Genomic DNA, 26,199 nt, shown 5'->3' with positions numbered 1-26,199 from the left:
TGTTCATGGGAGAACAGTGGCAGAGGGAAATGGAATCACCAGAAAAATACATAACTTCAAATTTCTATGTGGCTTAGTGTTGTGGCATGACATACTGTTTGAAATAAATGTTGTAAGAAAGAGACTCCAAGGTGTTGACCTTGATATATCTGGAGAAATGGAACAACTGGACAAAGCAAAGTCATACCTACAGTCTTCCTGGTCAGATGCGGGATTTCAAAAAGTTCTGAAGAGTGCACAGAAGTTGGCAGAGGAATTTCACACTGAAGCTATTTTCCCATCCATTCAAGAATACAAGAGTCACCGAAGAAGAAGACATTTTGATTAGAAGGCACAGGATAATCCCATAAGAGACCCCAAACAACAATTCAAAGTTGAATTCTTTAACCAGGTGCTAGATTGTGCAATATAGTCAGTTGAAGAACGTTTCATGCAGCTCAAGGAACACAGGACTATATTTGGGATGTTGTATGATATTCCAAAACTCCTCACTATACCTGAAGAACACCTACACCAGCAATGCAGGGCACTAGAGACAGTGTTAACACATGATGACATGTGTGATGTTGATGCGAGTAATTTAAGTGATGAACTGAAAGCCCTTCCAAGATACATTTCAGCAGGATCAACTCCAAAAGCTGTTCTGGAATATATGTGCAAAAATAAGATGACCACCCTCTTTCCAAATGCTTTTGTTGCTCTGCGCATACTTCTAACACTTCCTATAACGGTTGCCAGTGGAGAACGCAGCTTCTCCAAGTTAATAAAAACACATCTATGCTCCACAATGACACAGGAGAGGCTGGTCGGCCTTGCAACCATCTCAATCGAGCATGAGCTGGCCCAGATTGTGGATCTTCATCAGGAAGCAGTTCAAATCTTTGCAACCAAGAAGGCACAGGAAGCACCACTTTGATTACTGAAATGGATAAAAATGCCAGTGTTTACTATGCAGACAAGAAAAGTTACATTTGCTGTTCAGGCATTTGAAAGTTAAGTGTTATTTAAAATTTTTGAACAAGGCATTTTAAGTTGTTAGTTCTCCTTTATTGGGGTCAGGGGCAGCTCCAGGCACCAACAGCCTGCCTGCCGTGCTTGGGGCGGCAAAATACCTAGAACCGCCCCTGATTGGGGTAGGTAGCAGACCAGTACCATAAGAGGAGTAGAACAGGAAGAAGGCAGAATTGAGACCTTTCAAAGTTTTGGCCCAATCGGGGGGGGGGAATCATTTGAGCTCCCCGCCTCAGGTGCCAAAATGTTGTGAGCCGGCCCTGTTTGGAAGTGCTGTAATGCTGTGGAAAAAACATCAGAAACAACTTCACTGGCCATTTGCTGCACAGCTCCGCTGACTACCCCATTAATGCACACAGCCTGCCCACCTGCATGTGTGGGCACTTCCTTTTGGTCATTTCCCTTCCTGATTCCATGAGGCTGCCCTGGGTTATGCCTTGGGTTATTAAACACACTGCCCTGGGCATTAGCTTGTGAGCCCCCCTTTGCCCCTGCTGCAATAGTGTCTGCCTTGGGTCCCCTTCCAGCCCTGGGTCTCCACTGGGACTGCCCTGTGCTGCAAGCTGCTGGTACATGAAAGAGTTAGCTTACCTTACCTCCCTTTCCCCACCCCACCAGCAAAGCATGTTGATTGTTTCAGAGGCTGACTAGCCTCGCTTGCACCCTCCCTGGTTGCACCTTCCAGCCCACCTGGGGGTGGAAGTACCTGGGGAAGGGGGTGCTAGTTCCCCTTCTTTCCTTTCCACTGTCCCCTTTCTGTGTAATTTCCCTGTGTCTGCCCTTCCCTGTCTCTGGGGCTGTGGGGGGTAACAGCCCCCTTGTTCTTCCAAGCTTACCCTTCTCCATGTCCCTAAAGCCATCCTGCTTACAATGCTGTTTGCTGCTTTTTCTATGTCCCTGGAACCATGTTATTTCCAATGCTCTTTGCTGATTTTCTGGAGCCATGCTGCTTTCAGGTGGTCCTGCAGCAAGCCATAGAGCCTCAGCCTGTTCTGTTGTGCTGCCCAGCCTGTTCTGAGTAAAGAAGGGAGGGGCCAGGCCCAAATGACCTTTTTAAACACCACATTCCTCTGTGGTGAGTCATTTACCACACTGACTGCTCTTTCCAGCAGCTTTAGGTCTTCCCTCCTCCCCAAGACAGAAAGCATTGCCTTCTTCTCCCGGCCAGCCAGAGAAACTCCTTCCTGCTTAAGTGCAGGGTGATGATTGGAAACCTGGGCCTCACAACTGTGGTGGTGTGTCCCTATTGTGCTACACAGACCTGAGTCAGAACTTCAGCTTCTGTGGCAGCATGCTATCATACCCCAGGGTTCCTAGTGCCTTCACCAGCTGTACTTGTTCCAGGGCTTTGTCCACAGTGGTCTACGGTACAACTTGTCTGTATGTCCCGCACGAGTTGACAGGAAGTATTTTGAGTGGTTTTAGCCTGCCAGTACATCCAGGCAAGCCATTTTGTCTCCAAACACTCCCAACAGCCAAACCCTTCAATGTGGATCCTGACACTGTGGAAGAACTTTTCCACCTCACACTGATTCCTATTTTGGCATTTGTAATCAGGCAGAGCATCTGTGAGAGGCTGGTGGACATTTCAGTGGCAGTTTTGGGCCTGCTAAAGACAGATCTTGGAGGGTGGGAGGTACTGACATGCCAGCTGTTCCCCAGATATTGTTGCTCATGCCTGTTGCCTCAGCCACAGATTCTCCCCTATGCAGATTGGAGCTTCTGGAGCAGGACCACAAGCACAGACTGGTAGGATCACATCATCATGTGATCTTGGGATGCCCAACACTGCGTTCAGAACATTACATGAAGAAGTATATGAATCTGGAGGTTTGTGATCAGCCTGTCCCTATCCTCCAACATCAGGACATTCACATGAGGGAGGCCATGCCACTCAAGAAGCAGGTCACTAGAGCCATCTGGAAGCTGGCCACTCCAGACTGCTAAAGGTCCATGACTAACCAGTTTGGAGTTGACAAATCAACTGGGAGTTGTTGTGGCAGAAGTTCATGAGGCACTCAGGTGTGTGAAGTACCCAAAGGTGGTGGGCATTACAAATATTTCTGAAATGTTCTGGGCCTTAAAATTCAACATAAACTTTGTTAATGTCCTAACGATTCTAAAGAATACTTAATATTTAAATGAATACTTCATATTTAAATGGTCAACCACAGGGACAGATTCTTGGACAGTAATGTGGGATGCAGAGGTAGAATGTATGATGCCAGAGTGTTCCAGAGATCAGGATTTTATCTTGATGGTCAAGCTAGGACATTATTCCCCCAAATGACATTGTTATAAATGAAGTTACTGTCCCAACTGTTATTCTAGGGGACCCGGCTTACGCCTTGTTGCCATGGCTTATGAAACCATACTCTCATTTCAGAGGAACTGGCAAATGCAGGTTCAGCTAAACACTCAGTAGCTCTTTGATGGTGGTGGAATATGCATTTGGCATAATGAAATCCTGTTGGTGTTGCCTTCAAAAGTATTTGGATGCCAGTGTTGTCAACACAGTTTGCATTATTGTGGCCTGCTGTGTCCTGCACAATATCTGCGAGGAAAAAGGGAACCTCTTCCTAGGAGTGGACTCCAGACGTGTTGGATTTCTGAAATGGTACACTCAGTTCAACAGTGCTCCTGTCATGACTGCTACTAGATCAACCCACAAAATTCAAATTAGGGATTTTTTGTTGATTTGCACAGCCTCATGCATGAAACGGTATTTGAAGCTGAGATGTGAATGGATGTGGAACAGCTGAGGGATTTTTTATAATGTGTTGGTATTATGTATTATAATTTTTGTAAACACTTTCCTTAAGTTATGCATTTTATAAATACTGGCCATGTACTTCAACTCATGGTTTATGGAACACTATGATGACAATTTGTACATTTTTTATTAGGAAATGTATTGAAAACGAGCATTTGATGACATTTATTAAAGTCTGTGCCACTTCTAACATTTGCCCATTCCATGTGCTTGTTCATTACATGTGATGTGGTCCAGCTAGTCCCTGCACTATCCAAAGGTACATAGTCTGCAAGACACGATAGCATGGAGGGGCCTCAGGGCATGCGGCTGGAGCAGGAACAGGTGGTGCCTGCAGTCTTGTAACCATGAGCACAAGTAATTGTTCAAGCATCTCCTGCTGCACTCTGTCATCTTCCCTTAACCTGTGATCATGGCCCATGAATCTCTCTGCCAATCTCTTCTTGCGCTGTGCAGCCAGGTTCTCTTTCCACCCTTCTTGCATCCTTATCTTTCTGATACTCAACCTGGTCCTTCTGAAACTCTATCTGCTGATTTACTTTATTGAGAATTTTCCGCATCAACTCATCTCGGATTCTTTTTCTCCTTCCATACATTAGTGGGCCCTCTCTCATAGGGTCTTGATGCTATGTGTTTGCCCTGTGGAGATGTAAGGGCCTTGAAATAGCACTTTATTGTCTGACTATGATTAAAAAAAAATTACATTTTCCACTTTATCAAAGGGTTTATTTAATTTAAGGTCCAAAGCGACTTTTCTTTATCAAGGAGTTTATATTCACACAAATGTCAGATATCCTTAGGAGAAACATAGAAAGCCATCACACATCATGGTAAGATGCACATACAACATTCAACTGAAATTATTTCTACAGCCCATCATTTTTTCAGGGGATAGGAGGGTCCTGAGAGAATTTATGAGGGGTTTAGTCACTAGCTATGTTTTTCAGTCCTTGCAGGCAGGGCAATTTCTGAAGAAAATTGTTATTCTGGAGGTCCCTGAGTGGAAGTGTAACCCACACAACTCCAGGGTGTTGTGTTGTGTCCCATCTAGTGACACCGAGACTGCTTAGAGAGAGAGATGAACAAGTTTGCTCTACAGCATTAGCTGACAGACAGTTGGCTTTTAGCTCATGCAGTAGAGACTCATGCATTAAGCTCCAGAGGTACCTGGTTTGATCTTGCCCGCCGAGGACCAGGAGCTGTCGGTGTTACAAGTGGGAGCCATCCGGGATTTCAAATGGGATGTCTCTGGAGTTTGGGACATGCTTCCTCAGCTAGGGGAAGTATGTAACGCACACACCTTCTGAGTGTGGTGTTCTGTCCTATCTAGTGGCACCGAGATCACTTAGAGAGAGATTAATGAGTTTGCTCTACAGCCTTACCTAACAGCCAGTTGGCTTTTGGCTCATGCACTAAGCTCCAGAGGTCCCCGCTTCGATCCTGCCTGCCGATGACCAGGGTCTGTTGGCATTACAGAAGCATGATCTTCTGTTCCAGAACAGCAGAGGGCAGCTATCTGTTCTTGCCATTCATCTAGCAGCTTGCTCTCGTCAGCAGTGCTTGCACCCGGGGCGGTGGGCATAAGGGTGCCATCTCTGCTCAGCAGATTGTCATACATGCCTGTGGACTCAGTGCTCATGACAGTTCCCAGTATCTGATTGAATTCCTCATAAAAGAGCCAGGAAGATGAGGTGTTCCCAGAGGTATCATTAGAATATTTGACTTTGAAGTAGCCCGTCTTCAGCTGCTTGATTCACTTTCTACATTGTTCTGTCTGGTTGAGCTCCAGTGCCACCAACCACTTAGCTACAGCTTTGTAGACATGATCATTTCTTGTCTTCTTACTGTAGTCAAATACCTTGCTTGCCTCGCACCAGAACTTAACCAGAATCTGGCTGTGTTCTTCTGGCCAGCTAGCAGCATACTTGATGAAGGACTTCTTAATGCTGACCATGCTAATACACGTGAGGGTTAACTGTATTTACACTTGAGCCATCTGTGTGGAAATGAATGGTTAAATGCCAAGGAGCTTGTAGATGGGTCGGACTCACCCCTGCGGCGCCTCCTGCTGGGCATCCTTGGGAATTAGCTCAGTCCATCATTCAGAGTGCCCTCTGCAGGCTGGTGATCCACCTGTCTTCTCCTGGCCCCCGTGTCCCTCCCAGGACCCCAGTGCCCCTTTAACTGTGTCTCCCCCTCCCAGGGGAACCCCCACCCCACTATCCCCACTTTGCCTCAGAATTGGCCACTGCCAGTCATTCTCTAGCCCCACGTCCTGGGGCAGATTGCAGTATCAGCCTGTTCATCACTGGCAAGGAGGGTTTGGACCTGCTGCCTTGGCCTACCCTGGGCTGCCCCCTGCAACTCCCAGTACCCTTTGGCCTTGTGCTAGGCTGCAGTCTGGGGCTTTCCAGGCCAGAGCTCCCCAGCCTTTTCCCAGCCCTGCTCCACTCAGGTACTCTATCTCAGCTCCCTGCAGCCAGGCCCATCTCCTTCTGAATACAGAGAGAGACTGTTTTCCTTCTGGCTTCCCTGGCCTTCTTATAAGGCCCTGCAGCTCTGTTTGGGGCGTGGCCCCAGCTGCAGCCACTCCTCCAATCAGCCCAGCCTAAAGCCCCTTCCCAGGGCTGTTTTAAAGCCCCAAAAGGGCAGGAGTGGGTAGCCACCCCACTACAGAGCTGCATTTGAACCAGGAGGTTGCTTCCAGTTCCTGGTATCAGGGCCAGAGTCAGGATTGAGCTGCAGGTAGTCCGCATGCATAGGTCAGTTACCAAGTTATGGTCAGAAGATGAGTAGCAGAGTCAGGGTCAAGCTGGGTCATGATGCCAGCAAGGCAGGGTCAGGTGCTGAGTTGCATGCAGACAGGATGCAAGTAGCAGAGTCAGGGTCAAGCTGGGCTTAGGAGCTGGAATCTGGGGTTAGAAAGCCAACAGCTCAACTACAGCTTTTATTGCTCTCTCTGCCATTCATACATTGTGACACTCTAACTTCTCCTGGCTGTGTGTTTTTCCAGGCCTTTAAAGGTGAATTGGTGATGTGACTTACATTGAATGTCAAAATGTATAGTGGAGGTGTGACCATAACTTGTTAACTACTTTATTGAAATGTAACTATTTCACTGCTGCATTCTGCTACAACTTTTGGATCCTACTATAAAAATAATAACAACTTTTGTGCAGCAGAGGACTGCAGCAGCTTACTTATGAAATACTGGTGCTTTGACAAGGATGTACAGGCCTTATGGAGCATCAGTGGAAATGCATTTTCCCTCATGGCATATACATTATATTGCATTACTACTGATAAAGTGAAAGTAGCAGATGCTTAGTAAGTGATGTTTACAATAGTTTTATTGCATGGTTTGATGGGGCAGAGTGGCCCCGCACTGGGTTAATCCTTCCTTCCTAGCAGAGGAAGCCACGCCCTGGAAGCTCTGCTGGGCATGCTCCAACTGGAGAACAGATATAAAAGCCTGCAGATCAGATCAGTCTGGGCTGACTGCTGGAGAAGAAGGATGTATGCTGCTAGCTCCTGCAGAGGGAGGGCCTGCAAGGAAGGATCTGGAAGTCAACCATGCCGAGGCACTACCTGAGACCCCACTGGAGGACGCCACAAGAGAGGAACAATCCCCAGGACTCCCCGATGCAGATGACCAAGTATTCATGGTAGGAAGTGACCCAGGGGAACTCTAGAGACAAACAGCATTAGAGCTGTATTGATGCTCGGTGTGTTGCAGGCTGATCCCCCCGCTGAGTGAGTGGCAAGTGGAGCTTGCCACTACCAGGGCCCTAGGTTGGGGCTCGGTGAAGAGGGCGGGCCCGAGTCCCCCTACCCCCTCACCCCTGAACTGTGAAGGGGGATTGTATGGACTCTGGCCACTAGGCCGTGCTTCCCTGACTGTGAAGGGGGATTGTATGGACTCCGGCTGCTAGGCTGTGCTACCCCACCTGTGAAGGGGGATTGTATGGACTCTGGCCACTAAACCACACTACCCCACCTGTGAAGGGGGATTGTATGGACTCTGGCCACTGGACCACACTACCTCACCAGACAGAGGTGGTAGAGGGGAAGCAGACCACGGGGCCATAACTGATCGCCCATAGAGAGGCAAACGCAAGGACTGGAGAGTGGTGAGACGCTGACACCCCATCCTACCGCGGCCACAAAGGGGCACTGAGGTGCCAGGCCCACCACACATGGTTATTGTCAGTGAAAAAATATATTCAATATGTCATAGTAATTCTGTCAATATGTAATTGAATTATGTTTGTTATTAGTGACTAACTTTCCTGAAAGAATGATAGTATCAGACTACAAGCTTTGGGACTCATGGGGAATGGAAAGTAGATAAAAGCACTTTGTCTTCACAGCTGGGACCAGGTCTGAAGTCCTGCTTGCATTTATAAGGAAGCTGCATTTAATAGTGAAATTGTCCAATAAGAAACATCACTCATGTAAGTGAGTTGTTATAAAACTAAACTGAAAGTTAGAATGGTGATAAGAGGGATTTTATTCATAGTCTAATGGAAAATTGAAGTTTTAGAAGGTTCATTGTTCAAGGTGACATATCATAGTGTCTACAGTTACATCTGAAGAATAGATACTTTAGACAGGTTTATTTTTGTTAAATTCAGTTAATGCTGTCCAAAATCTTGTCTTGACTACAACAACCTTCTTTTCTCAGATCTTCCTGATATCCACAATGCCCTTCTTTAAATCCATTTAAAATGAAGATTAATCGATTTATAGACTGCAAGTCCTGAAAGGGTCATTGTGATCCTCTTCTGACCTCTGGTATAGCACAGGACACAGAACTATCCCAAAATAATTCCTAGTGCATAACTTTTAGAAAAACATCCAATCTTAATTTAAAAACTGTCAGTGATGCAGAATCCCCCATGACTCTTGGTAAACAGTTCCAAGAGCTAGTTACTCTCACCGTTAAAAAATTATTTCCAGTCTGAATTTGTCTAGTTTCAACTTCTGACCATTGGATCATATTATATCTTTGTCTGTCACACTGAAGAGAAGTAGCCATATTGATGGATTCTTCATTGATTAATTAATATTGATTACTGATTAATATCTTAGACCGCAATGGTCAATAAAGGTTCTGTCTCCTGAGCGCTACAGCATCAGGAATATTATTACCAGTATCATTAAAATAAGAGATCCTAGAAGCACACAAGAAATAATTGCAATCTATCACAAGTTCCTTTAATTAACAAATCAACTAACCAGATAAAACAATCCACAAATACTGAAATACAATAGCAGATAAAGAAAGAGTGCAAAGTGTTTAGCCCTATTACTGGCATCACTCATATCTCATGTCTCCTGTTGGGAAACCCTGGAGCATCAGTCATTTTCTTCCTCCTCATCATTTCCATCATCATGTTCATCACCCCTCGTTGTCATCCTGGCATCTTCCCATGCGTTTTCACCCCAGCACACAGACCAGGCAACATCTTTTTATCCTGAGTTATGCTTACACCTACTAAGTTTCATACATATGCATAAGGGTTTCAATCCCTTTTTCCTTATTTATACTACCACACCCCATTAAGGTAGAGGTGCCCCATTTCTTACTGTCTATTCCCTCAGTTCCCCTTATTTTAATTATCAGCTATGTCAATGAATTACCATAGCAACTTGAGAATCCTACAGAACGCCCCAAAATGTTACTATTGGGCATCTTGCAGTATTAATTGGCACATTCCAGTCTATTGTTGCATAGATTCCAGAACATCAGCACTTTTACTGTAATGTTACACTTTACAGGTACAGAGTTATCTTTTGGTCAACGATCATGCCAACCTGTTTTAGGTCTAAGGCCTTGTATGGCTAAACTGAATATATCACAGGCCTGTGGCTGGTGTTACAACATTAATTAATACTTATATTCCACCTCTAAATTGTAAATATACCTAATATATTTTATTCTTGGCTACGGAGCCCATTATTAAATATTTGTTACCCATATAGATACTTAGGGTATGTCTACACTACAAGAGTAGTTCGATTTAACTTCGGTCGAATTTGTGGATTCGACCTTATGAATTCGAATTTGTGTATCCACACTAAGGACACTAATTCGACTTTGTGAGTCCACACTAACGGGGCAAGCGTCGACATTGGAAGCGATGCATTCTGGGCAGCTATCCCACAGTTCCCGCAGTCCCCGCTTCCCATTGGAATGCTGGGTAGAGCCCCCAATGCCTGCTGGGGGAAAAATGTGTCGAGGGTGGTTTTGGGTAACTGTCGTCATTCAACCGTCACTCCCGCCCTCTGTCCCTGAAAGCGCCATCGGGAAATCTGTTAGCGCACTTTTCTGGTCAGTGACAGCGTGGACGCCACAGCACTGTGAGCAAGGAGCCCGCTGCGATCATCACTGCACTTATGGCCGTTGTCAACTCCTCGCACCTTATCGTCCACCTCTTCCACAGTCAGCTGCTGAGAAATCGGGCGAGGAGGCTCCGGCAGCGCGGTGAGGACATGAAGTGAGAGAGTGGCACAGACCTCTCACAAAGCACGGGATCCTGCGCCGCGGAGATCATGGTGGCAATGGGTCACGTTCATGCTATGGGACGGCGATTCTGGGCCTGGGAAACAAGCACGGACTGGTGGGACCGCATAGTGCTGCAGGTCTTGGATGAATCACAGTGGCTGCGAAACTTCAGGATGCGTAAGGGCACTTTCCTTGAACTGTGTGACTTGCTGGCCCCTGCCCTGAAGCGCCAGGACACCCGGATGCGAGCAGCCCTGACTGTGCAGAAGCGAGTGGCCATAGCCCTCTGGAAACTTGCAACGCCAGACAGCTACCGGTCAGTAGCGAACCACTTTGGCGTGGGCAAATCTACTGTGGGGGTTGCTGTGATGCAAGTAGCCCACACAATCGTTGACATACTGCTCTCAAAGGTAGTGACCCTGGGAAACGTCCAGGTCGTCATAGATGGCTTCGCCGCGATGGGATTCCCAAACTGCGGTGGGGCTATAGATGGGACTCACATCCCTATCCTGGGTCCGGCCCACCAGGCCAGCCAGTATATTAACCGAAAGGGCTACTTTTCAATGGTGCTGCAAGCACTGGTGGACCATAGGGGACGTTTTACCAACATCTATGTCGGGTGGCAGGGCAAGGTTCATGACGCGCGTGTGTTCAGGAACTCTGGTCTGTTTAGATGCCTGCAGGAAGGTACTTTCTTCCCGGACCACAAAATAACTGTTGGGGATGTGCAGATGCCTACAGTGATCCTCGGGGACCCAGCCTACCCGCTAATGCCCTGGCTCATGAAGCCCTATACAGGCGCCCTGGACAGTGACAAGGAGCTCTTCAACTACCGGCTGAGCAAGTGCAGAATGGTGGTGGAGTGTGCTTTCGGACGTCTCAAGGGGAGATGGAGGAGCTTACTCACTCGCTCGGAACTCAGCGAAACCAATATCCCCATTGTTATTGCAGCTTGCTGTGTGCTCCACAATCCCTGTGAGAGCAAGGGAGAGACCTTTATGGCGGGATGGGAGGTTGAGGCAAATCGCCTGGCTGCTGATTACGCTCAGCCAGACACCCGTGCGATTAGAAGAGCCCAGCGGGAAGCGCTGTGCATCCGGGAGGCTTTGAAAGCTAGGTTCCTCAGAGAGCAGGGTAACCTATGACTGTCCAGTCTCTTTACAGAGAAGCTGAACCTGACCCTGTTTCAGTTACTATTCACTTTTTTCAGCTGTTACATACCCCGTTCACCAGGTTTCGCCCCTTCCAACAGACGTTTAAAAATAAAGTTATTGGAACATTTTTAATTAACAAAGTTTTCTTTACTAACGAATTCGCGTTAAAGGATTCAAACAGGGACGCAGACTGTGGTGGGTATGGTGTGCAGTGATGTACAGACCGCTTCTACACTCGAGGACTGACAGGCTCCTGCTCCTACAGCGGTCTCTGGGGGGAGGACGGTTACAGGAGGGTGTGCAGGAAGGGGTGAGTTTGCAGGAACGGGTGAGGGGTGTGTGGGAAGGGTGAGTAGGTGTAGGGGGATGATGGCTCTGGCTGGGGCTCATGGCATTGGAGAGGTTCATGGCTAGGGTGGAAGGGCATGGTAAGGGCAGCCTACCTTGCCATTTGTGGATGCCAGGCGCTCGGACCCTGGGGCAGCATACACCTCCGAGACTGATCTGGGGCAGCAGACACCTCCCAGAGTGACCCGGGTGCCTAGTGACTGCACTCTGTGTGTGACCTGCTGTTGATCCTGCCCCCATGTCTGTACCCTGGTAATGGTGGCTGTCCTATGCAATTAACAAACCCCTATCTCCCCTTCACAAAAAATCTTCTGCAAAGAAACATGACGGAAACAGTAATGAACAGCAAACTATTTTTAATACTCAACTACACAGTTGGGGGATGAAACTGGGATTTTGGATTGGGTGAGCCAGGAAGGGAAGCAATTCTCATACTTTAGGGAATGAGAGCTGTTTGTTACTTGAGCGCTCTGCTGGGGTGGAGTGACAGTTTTCACGGCCCCTAGCGCCCCTCCTTCTTGTGATTTTGGGTGAGGGGGGGACAGGACTTTGTGGTGGGGGAGGGCGGTTGCAGATACAGTTCAGGGGGGCTCTCTGCTCCTGCCTGTGGTCCTGCAGAACATCCACAAGGCGCCGGAGCGTGTCCGTTTGCTCCCTCATTAGTCCAAGCAGCGTTTGAGTCGCCTGCGGGTCTTCCTGCCGCCACCTGTCCTCCCGTTCGCTGTGTGAGCGCTGCTGCTGAGAGAGGGTCTCCCTCCACTGGCTCTGCTGGGCCGCCTCGGCTCTGGAGCAGGCCATCAGTTCAGCAAACATCTCGTCCCGAGTCTTTTTCTTTCGCCGCCTAATGTGCGCCAGCCTCTGTGAGGGGATGCCGGGCAGTTCGGGAAAGAGCCGCAGCTGTGTGATGGGAAAAAGGAAGTGATTTCCTTGCAAAGATACATGTTTGCGAACACTGAACACAGTCTAGTCTGTTTCTGTGAACAAGACCATACAGGGCACCTATCTCATGTGTTCTCAGGACAAGTTCGAATTTTCGGCATTCGCTTTCATTGCCTGGGGTCTTGCACTGGAGATCAGACAAGTGGGGCAGGACAGCAGAATCCGTGTAGCAGCCAGGCCTGGTAAGCCGTAAACTTTAGGCTGCTTAACAGTTAATGGATAGCAGTGCCCTCCTGCTGCAGGCAATCTGGAAAGCATAAAGTCTGACCCTGTTCCAGCCCCTCGCGGCTGTCCCCGGGAAAGATCCCTGTATGCTTTCCCTCTGCAGCCTCCACCACGTGGCTGTTAAACGACGGTCATTGTTATGCAAAGGAAAAGTCAAGCATTCACAATAGTAACATTACAGTAATTCCCCTAATTAGATGCAACAGTCACAGAGCGAGATCACCCTGAGGCGGGTCACTAGGAGAGACAGAGAGCGCATGCTGCGTGAATCCCTGCACAGACCAGGGCCCTATGCTGCCATGCTGGTCGAGGCAATGCTCCCACTGTACCTGAGGATGGCCTGGTGCGGAAGAGTGTGCTTCCCGGAGCACCCAATAAGGCACCTCTCCCCAGGAACCTCCTGCGGAGGCTTTTCGAGTGCCTCTATGAGAGCTTCGTGGAACTGTCCCAAGAGGATTTCTGTTCTATCCCTATATGTATTGACCTTCTTTTCATATAGTTTTTATTCCTGTTTTTTAAAAAATAAATGTTTACATGTTTATAGCACTTACCGACTGATCCTTCCCCTGATTCAGAGTCCGGGTTAACGGCCGGGGAGGGTTGGTAGGGGATCTCTGTGAGGGTGATGAAGAGATCCCGGCTGTCGGGGAAAGGAGTATTGTAAGCGCTGTCGTCTGCCTCGTCCTCCACAAACCCTTCCTCATCTTCCCCATCCGCGAACATCGCCGAGAAACTGCCCGTCGACACTATCCCATCCTCAGAGTCCACGGTCACTGGTGGGGCAGTGGTGGCAGACCCACCGAGAATGGCATGCAGTGCCTCGTAGAAGCGGCATGTCTGGGGCTGAGCTCTGGAGCGTCCGTTTGCTGCTTTGATTTTTTGGTAGCCTTGTCTCAGGTCCTTGATTTTCACGCGGCACTGCGTTGCATCCCGGCTGTATCCTCTGAGTGCCATGGCTTTGGAGACCTTCTCGTAGGTCTTTGCATTCCGTTTTTTGGAGCGCAGCTCCGAAAGCACAGACTCATCGCCCACACAGCGATCAGATCCAAGACTTCCCGGTCAGTCCATGCTGGGGCCCTCTTTCTACTCTGAGATTGCATGGACTCCTCTGCTGGAGAGCTCTGCATCGCTGCCAGTGCTGCTGAGCTCGCCCCGATGTCCAACCAGGAATTGAGATTCAAAATGGCCAGACAGGAAAAGGAATTCAAATTTTCCCGGGGCTTTTCCTGTATGGCTGATCAGAACATCTGAGCTCGGACTGCTGTCCAGAGCGTCAACACAGTGGTGCACTGTGGGATAGCTCCCGGAGCTACTAAGGTCGATTTCCGTCCACACATAGGCTAACTCGACATAGCCATGTCGAATTTAGCGCTACTCCCCTCGTCGGGGTGGAGTACCGAATTCGAACTAAAGAGCCCTCTAGGTCGAACTAATTAGCTTCCAGGTGTGGACGGTTGCACAGTTAAATCGAATTAACGCTGCTAAATTCGACAAACTCCTAGTGTAGACCAGGCCTTATAGACTGTAGTCAAGCCACCCCTTAACCTTCTCTTTGTTAAGCTAAATAGATTGAGCTATTTGAATCTATCACTACAAGACATGTTTTCTAATCCTTTAATCTTTCTTATGGCTTGTCTCAGAACCCTCTCCAAATTATTAACATCCATCTTGAATTGTGGACACCAGAACTGGTTACATATTCCAGCAGCAATCTCTGGTCATCTTCCTGTTCAATTGTTTGACCATCCCAACCCCCTTTAGAGTCTCTGCACTATATTCCCAATATATCAAAGACATGCTCTTTGGATCATGTTTTAAAAGGTATTTAAGCACCTAAACATGCAGGTAGGTGCCTAGAGGGATTTTTAAAAGGACCTTTGCAAGATAGCTGACTAACTCCCATAGTTTTAAAAATCTGGGCCCTTTTCTTTACTTTTAAGACCATTCACAGTGTAGCCTCTTCCTTATTTCCCAACCTAGATATTCTCAGTTCCAGTCCCATTAGCCACAAGACTATTCATTCCTCTATTTGTTTGTTACACCAATTTGTTGCATCTTGTTTAAATTAAATAGTAAGAGTCAATCTCTGCCCCCAGGAGTTTACAATGTGTAAAATGCCTAGTGTTGTGGCGCCCAGATCCTGACCACAGCTTCTGGAGGCTATGATAATATTAATAAAAAAAAACCCTACCTCCTTTGCCCACATACATGTTTTATTTTCCTTCCATACCCAACTGTTCCTGCAGGCCCTCTATGATTTTGGAGAATCACGCACAAAGAGGAAGTAGACTAGAGATTGGAGTGAGAAAGAGGGTTGAGAGAAAGATACTGTATGTGCCTTGTCCCACAAACTCACCCATAGAAATCCTGCTTACACAAAGCCGCTATGCAATGTGCAACCACAAACATTTGAAGGAGAACGTGGTTCAAAAGTCAGCACCCAACAGGTGTAGGAGAAGGATTTTATAATTGTACTATCAGAATTAATGTATGATTTGATTTCATCCTGCCAGCCACCCTTTTTGAATAGCAGAAAGGAATGACCCTCTGGGACTATGGGATTCTGTTTCCCATATGCATTACAAATTGGGCCCTTTTTAGTTTTGTTTTAAGGTTTAGTTAGTCAGAAACAGGATTCTATATTGTGTCTATGTTAAGTAGATTTGAGGAACATTGAAGGCCTGGGCCTCAATGTGAATTTTTTTGGTATAAAACTTAGCAAGGTTTCATTTACAATGTCTTTTTGCTCGATATAAAATACCGCTGTTTGTGTTCTCAAAGGTCTCTGTAAAAGACTGTTTGTCTTGAGGAACGTATGCACCAGGAAAAGATAAGGTGTGAAGGCCATTGTTAACCAGATGGTCAAGAAAGGAGGGGTGAAGACACTTATCAAGACTTATTGACACCAGAGAACAATCAACGCGCATCCATGATTGAGGAAGGGCAGATTGACGACCCTGAGGTGGAGGCTGGCACCCCTCAAGACAATTGGTTAAATCAAATCTGGCATAGGATGACCCTCTCGGAGGTGTTTTGGAACCTTTACATCAAAATATAACACCAATTAAGGAGTAACTGGTCATAAACTGAAACAGCAAAATCTATAGACTTCAACAGAGAAAAGACTATAAGAACAGGGTGCTTTGCCATGGAACTTTTGGTTCGTCTTGCCATACTCCAGGAGCATCGGATCGTGACCGACAGAGTCCTGCTCCCCTCTGCAACCAATCTGGCTGGACACTAAATTGATCCAGACTCTGGACTAGTAACTATAAACATCAACTGGTGGGACTGTGTTTGTGTGATTGAGAAGCATTTGCTAACTGTTGTATTCTCAATAAATGTGGCGTGCTGCCTTCTCCCCTATAAAGGCCCTGTGTGCTTCTTATAAGTATAACACAAGGAGAGAACTGGCAGTCCACCCCCGCAGGAATACTGGGGGTAGGAAATTGGGGGTGAAGACTGTACCATGATGCACCGACAATTTGCTGGCTTTAGGTCACTGAATGAGACCAACAGACAAAATAAGCACTAGAGTAAGTTACTTTTTTGATGTTAAGTAACTGGCTTTCTGAAGGTTCATGCACTGCAGAAAACCAATAATTAGAACAGATCTTATCAGAAGTAGGTCTAAGAAGTTGTATTTATCTCTAATTTTACACACAAACAGGCCTAGAAAAATGCTTCTAAGTAGCTACCATACTTTGCCATCTCTTCTCTCACTGTGGGCCTGTTGAAGTGATGGGAATCTTTCCATTGACTTCAGTGGGCCCTATTTAAGGAGTCAGTCTCTGTGAGCTGAAAGTATTAACTACTTTGCAAGAAGTCATAGACATTTTTAATAGTTCTTTGTTGTGATGCAGCCTTTCCAGGTATTGATTCACAGTTTTAGATATAGCAATAAGTCACAATAGGATATACATAAGTAGGCTATTAGCTGATGCAGAAAAATCTGTACTGGAAATCAAAAAAGAAAAGGCAGCCAAGCAAGAATATACAGTCATTTAAGGCTTACAGGGAGAAGAATAAGAACAGCAAGAAACAATAAATGAGCTAATGCTAACCAAAGAGTTTAGGGAATATTGGGTTATTGCTATTTAATTAATACATTATTAAGTTCCAACACTATGCTCAGTCCCTGCCCTCAGGAGTGAAAGTAGGCCCATCAAAAAATGAGTGGGGAATGAGTACCTTGTGACAGTCCCTCACCAAAGGCTCTTAGGGAAACTAAGTAGTCAGGGAATAACAGGGAAACCTTCTCATGGAACTGATTAAATGATAGGAAACAAAGGGTAGGAATAAATGGTGAGTTTTCACAATGGAAAGCCGTAAACAGTGGAGTCCCCCAATCAGGGGTGGCTCCAGGCACCAGCACAGCAAGCGCGTGCCTGGGGCAGAAAGCTGTGGGGGGCAGCCTGACGGTCACTGTGAGGGTGGCAGTCAGGCTGCCTTCTGCAGCGTTTCTACAGGAGATTCACCAGTCCCACAGCTTGGGCGGTAATTCGGTGGTGGATACGCTGAGGGCACGGGACCGGCGGACCTCCTGTAGAACCGTCACCGAATCCACATGACCGGGGCGGACCTCCTGCAGAAACGCCGCCGAAGGCTGCCTGACTTCCATGCTTGGAGCGGCAAAAAACATAGACCCGCCCCTGCCCCCAATGACCTATAGTGACAATAGTGCTGTTCAACATATTTACTGATGATCTAGAAAAGGGAGTGAGTAGTGAAGTCACCAATTTTGCAGATGATACAAAATTATTTAAGATATTAAAGTTCAAAGCTGGCTGAGAAGAGTTAGAAAGGGATTTCACAAAACTGGGTGATTGGGCAACAAAGTGGCAGATGAAATTCAGTGTTGAAAAATGCAAAGTAATACATATGGGCGGGGGGGGAAACAATCCCAACTAGACATACATAATGATGGGTTCTAATTTGGCTGTTACCACTCAAGAAAGAGCTTTGGAGTCATCATGGATCATTTTCTGAAAACTTCGATTCAGTGTGCAGCAGCTATAAAAAAAAGCTAATAGTATATCGGGAATCATTAGGAAAGGCATAGAAAATAAGACAGAAACTATCATATTGCCACTTTGTATATCCATGGTGCTCCCATGACTTGAAACCTGTGTCCAGTTCTGGTTGCCCAATTTCACAAAGGATATAGTGGAACTGAAAAAGGCTCAGAGAAGGGCAACTAAGATGACTAAGGGTATGGAATGGCTAAGAGGGAGAAACTAAGAAGATTAGATCTATGCTAGAAAAGAGATGACTGGGGGATATAACAGAGGTCTATAAAATCTTGAATGGTGTGGAAAAGGTGAATAGAGAAGTGATATTTACCCTTTCCCATAATACAAAAACCAGGGGTCACCTGATTAAATTAATAGGAAGTAGGTTCAATACAAACAAGAGGAAATACTTTTTCTCACAATGCACAATTAATATGTGGAATTCATATCTATCAGATGCTGTGATGGCCAAGAGTATAACTTGATTAAAAAAATAACTAGATAAATTCATGAAGGCTAGGTCCATCAATGACTATTAGCCAAGATGGTCAGGGATTTAACCCCATGTTTGGTGAGACCCTAACCCCATACTTGGTGGAACTCTCACTGCCAGAAGTCAGGAGGGAATGACAGGGGCGCAGTCTCCAAAATTGCCTGTTCTGTACACTTTCCTTGAAGTCCTGGTACTGGTCCCTAGGGAAGACAGGCTATTGGCATAGGTGAACCACTGGTTTGACCCAGTATGGCCATTCTTATGTTTTTAATGTTCTTAACATAATGGGGCCTTGATCAGGACCTCTAGACACTACCAAAATATATAAATCCTATTTGCAAAATTATTATTTTTTTTGTGAATTCACTCTCTGATTGAAAACTTCACTAATTTTCTGCTACCTTTAGTCAAGCCTTAAGCTATATCACCTTCTCTTACATTACAGACACCTCTGTCATTTTTCTTCTTTGTACATGTGTATCCCTGTGCCTTCTTCCACACTGGCCATTAAGCCTGGACTAGCCCCCTGGACCTTGTGTGTCAAGAATTCTCCTAAAAATACCTTCTAGTGGCTTGCCTTCCACCACTAACCTCTACTCTTCTCCTCCATTGTTGAAAATATTTCAGTAATTAATTTCTCAAAGTTATGTTATAGCAGTGACAATCCTGGAAAATATTTTTATTCTATGATTCTGTGATTGACTTATTCCACACAAGAGTTTTTCTGACCTTCCTCCCTGCTATTGGAAATCTTTTCCATTTTCTGGAATAATGCCCCAACATAACTATTTTTAGAATTCTAAAAATAGTCCTTTCTAGGCGTTTACCTGGAAATCAGTTAGTTCTCCAAGGGTTAAGGAACTCAGTCCTTTATGTATTATTAGCTGCACCTCATAGCAACAGTTTTGGATTATTCTTACTATAGAGATAATAACTTTACTGACAAAATAGATCCACAATGCATGTTATCTGTATAAGAAACATATTCTGGCACATTTTTTAAATTACTGCTATGCCATCATAATGGGATAGGTAGGTGGAGACAGTTATAGGCCAGCAACTGAACCTGGAGGCATGTTTCATTTAAATTTCTAAGGAACTGACATGATTTGTTGACAGGAACTATGCAGGAACAGTTTAAAAAACAAGAATGGGAAAAAAAAAAGACCCTATCACAGGAAGGTTGAATCTAACAAACTAGCACTTTGAATAGTAAGGTAATAGCAATCATACTATTCTACTATTATATTCTGGGGTCTGACATTCATGCTGCTCTGAATACAATGGGTTAAATTTGTCCTCTGAACAATTCCACTGCACAGAACAATAGATTCCAGTATTTAGAGAGATGCCTTTTAGCATTCATGTCCTATAGCAGGTCTCTGCACAAGCTCAGATAGAGGTACATGCTAATATACTCAGTGAAATTCCACTCTATTACACAGCTTAACCAATTTTAAACTTATGCCTAAAGGCTAAGTACTACAAAGTGCTGAGCAACCTCAGCTCCCATTGACACCAACTTATAGTCACTATTGTTTGTAAATGTCAGAGTTAAATCATAGTATTACAGTTAATGTTTGTAACATGCTGAAATTCCAGAAAGAAATTTGCTGTATAACTGCAAATATGAATATTGTTAATGTAAGGTCTGAATATACAAGATGCAGAGGACCTTCTGTAAGGCACTGAGCACCCTCAATTCTCACTGAAGTCAATCGCAGTTGTGGGCACTGTGCACCTTGCAGAATCAGGCCTTCCATTAATATTAATATTATTGGCTGGAAGCTCAGAAGAGGCAGAAATAAGTGCCTGCTTCCTGTTTTTCATCTTCACTGAAGAACTGACCAGTGGAACAACTAAGCACCAGAAAAGTAAAGGACCTTTGCATCTTTCCCCCCACCTTTTCATCAGCTAATAGCTTTCATCTCCCTCCCTTTCCACCATCCCTCACCCCAACATATTTTCCTTTCTAATGGATGTAGTAATCCACTGACTCCCAAATAGCAGGTGGGATGGCCGATGCCAAGCAAAATGGTTAGTCCTTAATAGAGCTTCTCTTTCTTTATTCTATAACTAAGAAAAAATTCAAATGACTAAGAGAACAAAGAGACCTTGAACCCCCAACTAGAGATCTTCAAATCCCACATGCTTGTAGAGAAAGGCAATTCTGATATTAAGAGCTTCTTTACAAGCTGTCAGAGAGTACCAGAAGAGCCCAAAGAGGAGCTCCCTGTGGGCCAACATCCCACTCACAAGGAGTACAACGAGGAAAGATAGGGGATGTGTCTCTCACAAAGGTAGTTAATAATAAATTATTGTCTCAAATAAGCTCAATGGAATTTGAGATGCAAGCCAGCTACAAGAAGAATAACTTGGTGTTAGAAGCAGAGTCACCAACATTCATGGTTTTATCATATCACAGTAGAAAATCTTAGCTTTCATTAAAAAGAATAAATGTCTAGCCTTCATGGTTGCACAGAAAAGCTTCTAACTGTGACCTGAGGGCACCCTAGAGGTTCATAAACCACAGCTCAAATAAACAAAACCCACCATTCATTGGCTTAAAAAACAAAACAAAAACCACTTTTTTTTAAAATCACATCATTTGGGGGGGATTAAATCATGATTTTTGAACACTGAGACTGACGGACGTAGTGAGCCACATTCAAGTATACTAATTGATTTAAATGAAAAAGTTCTGGTGAAGGCAGAGAATCTGATTTTGACGTAACAATGAATGACTTGGAAAACAAGGAGAAAAGAAATGTTAATATTACTGTCTGCAGTCTATTAATTTTACCTGAAGACATTAAAGAATTGTATTATTCAGCATTCATATAGATTTTAAAATAAATGATTCCCAGTGTGGGAATATGCCCCTCGGTGGAGACTCTGTGTGTGCAAGAGATGGACCCAAAAGACTAGCTGGTGGAGGCAAGGGATATTTATAAGGTCATATGTGTAGGCTTTTAACAGCAGGTGGTGGGGCAGAAGGGGATCATAATTTATTTTTCCTGATGGGATGCTCAGGGAAGTGTTGAAGTAAATGTAGTTCAGGGTTTGGCTTTTTTGGAAAAAAGGAAAAGTGTTGGAGCAATTGGGGAAGCCCCTAGAGAGGGTAACACAGTTTGAATTTCAAGAGAAATAGTGGATCTACATTGGTGTGGATGAATAGTGCTCCCTCCACCACACAGAAGAGGGAGTGGCCTTTTAAGAAGCAGGTTCTAGGGATGCTTACATCCCTAGGTTATGGTGGTGAGAAGAAAGGGGAGTGAATAGGGAGATTTCAAACTTCACAGATCAAGCAGCTTAAAAAAATCACTAAAATATATTTGGTATAAACAAAGGAATGTTATAATTGGATTGGAAGCAAAGCCAGAAAAACGTAGCAATGACAATAACTTCAAGTTTTACAAGATGATTTTATGGCATACTGTACAAACCAAGCATGATTCTTTAAATGTCAGGGGATTAAATAACCCCCTATGAAGAATGGATAGGCCTTACCTTAAGAAAATGCATCCACATAATTACGATTTTTACAAGAAGCTCATAAATGTGAAAGAGAAAATATGTCTATGTCTGTTTCAAGCAGGAATTTTATGCATCCAGAAGTGTTCAAACAAACAAATAAACCAAAACACACTTGTGCACAGAATATTACAAATCCCAATCAATATAATCAGATCTGTGGCTTTGAAGTTATTTTACAAAAAGTAGGAATAATACAGACTGAACAATCTGTGATGCTGCTGGTTGTGCTGAGCAACAGAATTTGGGAACCCCAGGAGGGTCTGTGTGACTAACCATAGAGCATCAAAATGGGGTGTGCCAACCAGGAAAATGGGATGCTCCTGCTCAAAATGTTTCTCTTATTCAGTTGTAATCACCAACCCATTTCCAGCTTCCCATCCCTTTAGTCATTTTCCACCTGTCTACCCCTTATCTGTAGCCCAAACAAACCTAGTACAGGGAGTTGGCTTGTGAAGAAGCTCTGGAGCTGGACTAAGCATAGAGTTTACATTTGTTTGAATCTCACTGGACGATGGCAGCTACCAGAAAAAACAGGGCAGAATGATCAATCAGTACATACCTTTCAAGGCAATAATGTGTGCAAGAGTGTCCACTGAGCTATTCTGAAGTTTAGAAGGCCCAAGTCATTCTCAGACTGGCTTGGCATACGGTGAATATGCCTTTCCACAATGCCATACATTTTTTTTAAACTACACATGCCAGGAAATTCAAAATTAAGGTCACACTACTGAGGTAAAGAAAGGGCAAATGAGAGACTAACCGCTCCTTCTGCAGAGCTGCTCCTCCTCAGTCCTCTTCACTATGTCCATTGGATTAAAACCACTAAAAACAATTTGAAACATTTCTGCAATATACAGTAGATAGGAATGGATGTTCGGATTTTAGAGATTAAACCCTGTATAGTATTAATATAATTGATGGAATTAAGAGATTTAAAGATCCTTTATGTGGTCACAGCACCTTACAGCAGGAAGTCAGGAGGGATCCATCTGAAGGAGAAATCCTACCATCTATCAATCTGAAAAACAAACCAAGAACAGCATCTGTTCATAGATCAGGTAATCGAAAATAATGAAACCCGAGAAACATTTCTCAAATCGCATATAGGGAAATCTCAGAACTGAAGGCTTAGAGGGATGGGATTCTCACACCTTCTGTAAGAGAAAAGGAGAAAAGTCAGCTGTAGGCAGCCTTATTTACAGGAATTATAATTTGCATATTTATAGTTACATTTACTGTGTTTTGTTGCATTGTTTGGAATTGTTCCACATTATGATTGCTACTCTGTACTCATGAAAGGTCATAGGAATTGAGCAGAATATGTCCTGGAATAAGAGGTACCTGATTTTACTGGAGTGGGAATGCGATTCTAGCTCACAAAAGAGAAGGCACAGGACTTTTGTCCTCGAGACCAGGAGCTCTGTCCCAGAGAGCAGGGACTCTGTACAAAGACCTGTTTTGCCTTGGATTTCCCCACCTCAAGGTTCTAAAGAGTGGGCGGAATGATTCTGTGGGACTGGACTCAACTGTACCACACTGAACTGTAGGCAGTGGTACATAATTGTTTGTTTTAGCAGGGACTGGCTGGAGAGGTGGCAGAAGCACAGAACTTAATTAAGAGCGAGACTCCACTTGACAGGTGATGGTGGCATACAGCTGAATTTGTATTGAGGTCTGATTTGAGTACCAGCAGCACAGAACTGACTCCACTGTGCCCCAGTAGGCAGCCGTGAAGAACTGACTGCAGAGTGCCTTGACAGCCAAGGTGGTGCAGAGCTGACTCCTCAGCAGGGATCAACCTGAGCAGCAGCAGCTGAACTGATTTCACAGAACTAGACCAGGTAGCAGCACACCAGAACAGGAGCAGGTAGTGTAGACTTATTTGGACTAGAGCAGACAAACAACCCCCTGACAACTATTTCTTGGTCTAATTGGAGTCAAACTGGACCTGCAAGGAGATGGGGACTGTTGTGTGATGAAGAGTTCTGCACCTCAACGAGTTAGACAATTTATATGTGGAACTGTGGAGTTGGCCAAACTCCTGACATACTATTTGGACTTTGCTTATTTTGATGTGTTTGTGTGTGTATTGTATATATTGTTTTTTCCTTTATTTGCTCCCCTCTCCTTTTCTCCTAAATAAATATATTTGTGGTTCCATATTCCCAAGGATTGCTTGCAAGGCGGGTGGGGGAAATGGTTTGCAAAGGTGACCATGGAAATTTTAACTTCCCAGAACCAGAAGTGGTACAGTTCTGGTGCATGGCTAAGACATAGTTTTATTTATTTTAGAAAAGAATCCCTAGACAGATTGAACCTGGCCTTTGTTTCTGCAGTTGGTACCTGACAGAAGATCTACATGTATTGGACTCTCATAGCATAAAGATCAGTATGGATAGATAAGGAAAAATATATCTAAAAAGGTGGACACAATAAAAAACATAATTAAAAACAGCATCAACTCACAGGTTCAGACAGAACTCAGTCCTAAACTAAAAAATATGGTATGTTGTACAAGCTCTGAAACAGCCTCCAGAGTACAGAGGGCTAGATTGCAACTAAGTGAAGGCTATGACAATGGGGAGTAATTCCTTACCCTCAGCCCTTTAATCTCCGGCTCAACCAAGCAATGTTTTCTCAGATTGTGACTTTACCTATAAGGGCATAAAGATCATTTTGCTGTCTCATCATTCTGACCACATCATTTTGACCGTGAACTGGCTGTGAACTGGCCCATCCTTCTCCAATCAAATATAAGATACTCATCTTCACGCTTAAGGCCCTTTATAGTGTAACTCGCCTTGTCTCTCTTAGACATAATCAAGATGTTGACTCCTGACTCTTTTCTGCCAGTGTTGCCAGCATTCATTGATCATTTGCTACATTTTCAAACAAGAATCTGCGCTTTCTTCATGCATTCATGCAATGTTGCTCCTTAGAAACATCTGCAGATCCACTTCATTGTCCTTCTTCAGTCCTTCCTTAAAGGTCTGCTCTGCCACGATGCCAACAAAAAAATCAACAACAGCTAAACACCAGGCATGAAAGCTGATGATCGTTGTTTCACTGTTACCTTGTGTTCCTCTGTTTGTTGTACTCATCTGGTGCTGCTTGTCTTGTACTTAGATTATAAACTCTTTAAGGCATGCCTGGTGAGCCGCATGGCAGAGATTGCCAACCCCTGACATAGTGCTACATGTCTGCTGGGCTTTGTAGAATGTGTTCTTTTTCCTTCCCTGGTCATAGGATGTAGTACCAGCATTCAATATGTATTTAGTTTAAGGTGGGTTTTTCATTAATTAATTAATTAATTAATTGCTATCTGTGCAGCTATAGTAGAAATATTTTTTGCAATGGGAAGGGTCTTGTAGGGTGCCCTAAAAGATGGGTAAGCTCCAAGCTAATCTGAGTTCCTCTGGGAAGTCTCCCAAAATTTAGATTGTGTAGAATGTGAGGGCTTTACCTCCAGCTATTAGGTGTTTTGTGAACTACATTGTCCGATAAGAGCACAATCGGTCATACATAAAGGTGTGGGGCAGATGTAGCTGGTATTTAATCTATTGATGGCCTTGAAGATGAGGGCCAAGACCTTCATCTGATACTTCAGGCATGTTGGGAGCTAGTACAGGAAATAGAAGGTGAGTGGAAATACTCACAGTAACTCATTGAAGAGTCCATTTATTCTCTACGTAAAAGAATAAATGGACACAAATTGGACATCAGGAATGGTAACGTACAAAAGACAGTAGAACACTTCAATCTCCCTGGACACTCTATAACAGATTTAAAAGTAGCCATACTTAAAAAAAAAAACTTCAAAAACCAACTTCAAAGAGAAACTGCAGAACTAAAATTCATTTGCAAATTTAACACCATTAGTTTGGATTTGAATAGGGACTGGGAGTGGATGGCTCACTACAAAAGCAACTTTCCCTCTCGTGGTATTGACACCTCCTCATCAATGACTGGGAGTGGATTACATCCACCCTGATTTAATTGGCCTTGTCAACACTGGTTCTCCACTTGTAAGGTAACCCCCTTCTTTTTGTGTGTCAGTATAATAATGCCTGCATCTGTAATTGTCACTTCATGCATCTGAAGAAGTGGGTTTTTTACCCATGAAAGCTTATGTCCAAATAAATCTGTTAGTCTTTAAGGTGTTAGCGGACTCCTCATTGTTTTCATTGAGGAGGTGGCAG

General features: G+C 44.6%; 1 long non-coding RNA gene across 1 annotated transcript; it reads left to right on the top strand.

Moving 5' to 3' along the window:
• The first annotated feature begins 7,268 nt into the window (after nucleotides 1-7,268).
• On the top strand, nucleotides 7,269-16,262 carry LOC120396025. The gene is made up of 3 exons (XR_005592930.1): nucleotides 7,269-7,449; nucleotides 8,155-8,238; nucleotides 15,740-16,262. It is a non-coding gene; the product is annotated as an uncharacterized LOC120396025 (long non-coding RNA).
• Nucleotides 16,263-26,199: the final 9,937 nt, after the last annotated feature.

This window comes from Mauremys reevesii, linkage group 1, assembly GCF_016161935.1.
Source record: "Mauremys reevesii isolate NIE-2019 linkage group 1, ASM1616193v1, whole genome shotgun sequence".
Classification (NCBI taxonomy): domain Eukaryota; kingdom Metazoa; phylum Chordata; order Testudines; family Geoemydidae; genus Mauremys; species Mauremys reevesii.
Note: the sequence above shows the minus strand (reverse complement) of the source record. Positions and strands in the feature narration are given on the sequence as shown.